Source organism: Juglans regia, chromosome 8 (assembly GCF_001411555.2).
Source record: "Juglans regia cultivar Chandler chromosome 8, Walnut 2.0, whole genome shotgun sequence".
In the NCBI taxonomy this organism is placed as follows: Eukaryota; Viridiplantae; Streptophyta; class Magnoliopsida; order Fagales; family Juglandaceae; genus Juglans; species Juglans regia.
In genome coordinates, this window is record NC_049908.1 from 18865237 (window position 1) to 18868438 (window position 3202).

Genomic DNA, 3202 nt, shown 5'->3' on the forward strand with positions numbered 1-3202 from the left:
ATTTACACTGCAGAATTTTTGTAGCGGTTTTCTTCATTGAAATGTGGCCCCCACAAGCTTGGGAGTGACAAAATTTCAAGATGCTAGCAATCTCTTCATCAGGGATGCAACGCCTTAAAATTTGGTTAGGACAGTATTTGAAAAGAAAATGGTCATCCCAATAGAAATTACATACTTCAGTCATGAACTCCCTCTTGTCCTGAGCGCTCCAATCCACCGGTATCTCACCTGCAACCAAATAATTTACAATATGAGCAAACCATGATAGAGAAGTAATAAAAAGTAAATGCTCATCGGGAAAACATCCCTAATTGGTAAGTGATTAGAGGTGTTCTCAAATGTGAGCCTCGAGAGATGGTCAGCCATTACGTTCTCCACTCCTTTCTTGTCTTTGATGGTGATGTCAAATTCCTACAAAAGTAAAATCCACCGTATTAGTCGCACCTTAGCATCCTTATTTATAAGAAAGTACTTAAGGGCTGCATGATCTGTGAAAATAATAATGTGAGAACTAATCAAGTAAGCACGAAACATATCCAAAGTAAACACTACAGCTAGCAACTCTTTTTCAGTTGTGGAGTAATTCATTTGAGCACTATTTAGAGTTCTACTAGCATAATAAATGACAAAAGGCTTCCCCTCCCTTTGATGTCTAAGAACAGCATCTACATCAAAATCACTAGCATCACACATGATCTCAAAAGTTAAAGTCCAATCAAGTGGCTTCATATGGGTGTTGAGGTAAGTTTGCTAATTAGAGTTTTAAAGGCCTCTTGACAAGTTTGTGTCCACTCAAATGAGGCGTCTTTAGCTGGGAGGTCACATAGTGGTTTAGATATGGTGGAAAAATTCTGTATGAACCTCCTATAAAAGCCCGCATGACCAAGAAAGGATCTCACATATTTTATTGTCCTAGGTGTAGGCAACTTAGAGATTAATTTAATCTTAGATTGATCAACCTCTATCCCCCTAGAAGAAATAATATGCCATAAGGCAATACCTGAACGTACCATAAAGTGACATTTTTTCTAATTCAAAACTAATTCCTTCTCCTCACAACGAGTCAATACTATCTCTAAATTCAATAAGCATGCATCAAAAGAAGAACCAAAAACAGTCAAGTCATCCATAAAAACTTCCATGCAATTTTCAACCATGTCACTAAAAATGCTCATCATGCAACGTTAAAAAGTAGCAGGTGCATTACACAATCCAAATGACATTCTATGAAAAGCATAAGTACCAAAAGGACAAGTGAAATTGGTTTTATCCTGGTCTTCTAATGCAAGAAACAATAGATCGTGGCTGGTCTTCTAATGCAATTTCAATTTGATAATAACTAGAATAACCATCCAAGAAACAATAGAAAGGATGACCAGCCACACCCTCAAGAATTTGATCAATAAAAGGGAGAGGAAAATGGTCTTTCCAGGTGGCAGCATTCAATTTTATATAGTCAATGCCCATTCGCCACCCAGTCACAAGTTTTGTAGGGACTAACTCTCCCAGGTCATTCTTCACCACAGTAACACCTGACTTTTTAGGAACAATCTGTGTAGGACTTACCCATTTACTATCAACAATAGGATATATGATTCTTGCATCTAATAGTTTCAACACTTCATTCTTCACCGCTTCTTTCATAGTGGGATTCAATCTACGCTGGGGGTCTTTACGAGGGCTAGTTCCTTCCTCCAACTTAATTTTATGAGAACAGACCAGGTGACTAATACATTTTATATCAGCAATGCTCCAACCTAAGGCTGACTTATGTTTACTTAGGGTCCGAATTAATTTCTCACCATGAGACTCAGATAATTTAGATGAGATAATAACAGGAAAAGTATCACCTGGACTAAAGAAAGCATGCTTCAAAACCCTTAGGCAGAGGCTTCAATTCAACTTTGGGTACTTCCACACTTGAAGGAATTTGTTTTTCACTTCTCTCAGGCAACTCCTCAAACTTCAGTTGCCATGCCCGAGTGCCATAATCCTGAGTTCTATAAAAAATAGCACAAATATCAATTACATCAGATGGATCACTGATAGAATCAAACTCAGAATTAACAAGAAAATATTCAAGGGGATCAAAATTATGAGTTGTAGAAACTCCCTATCCATGAGTGAGTCAATCATGTATGTCTGGTGGCTCTCGTCATCATCTTCTAGCTATTTTGCAATATGTGAGATATTCACCTCGAGAGTCATGTTTCCAAAAGACAGCTTCATGAGCTCATTCTTGCAATTAATAAGAGCATTAGTAGTGGCAAGGAAAGGTCTACCTAAAATCAAAAGAATTTTAAAAGTAGTATCAATAACAGAGCTAGTGTCAAGGATTAGGAAATCAACAAGATAATAAAATTTGTCAATTTGAATTAGAACATCCTCTATCACACCCCAGGGTACTTTGACTGAACGGTCAGCCGATTGCAATACCACAGTGGTTGGTTTGATTTCTATCAATCCCAACTGCAAATAAATATAATATGGCATTAGATTCACGCTAGCTCCTTTTTTTTTTTTTTTAGAAGAGCCAAGATCACCTGTCCATGAGTGACCCCTTCCCAAATTTTATTAATAGTCCTCACTTATGGCGGATGAATACCGTGGTTACAGACCGACACCTAGTATTACAAAAATTCCGCTCCCAGGTATCAAACTTACAGAAAACATCAATTCAAGGACGTACTAAGAAGGAAAACCAAGCAAAAACCATTCCTGTAAAAAAAACCACCAAACAAACAATGTTAACACAAAAAATATAAAATCATAAAATCTTATCAAACCAACCTGAGGACATGAATGCCGCATGAACCTGACGCTAACAGCAACACAATGATGGCAAACCCAAAATATCCAAATGGATTAAACCACGAAGCACCCTAGGCACATCCCTAATAAATCTCCACTTAGAATTAAGACCCGACGTACCACTCCGGGCCAACCAATCCGCAGCTTTATTTCCCTCCCTATAAACATGACGAACTACGCACACCATAGAATCCATAAGGGCCAACGTATCTTCCCAAAAATCTTCCAAGTACCACACCCCACACCTTCTTCTATTCCACCACGAAATCACCACTTGAGAATCTAATTCAATTTCCACAAAATTAATCCCCAGTTCCTTACAGGCTTTAAGTCCCTGAAAAACAGCTAACAACTCCGCTCTATTGTTTGATCTGACTCCAATATAAGAATT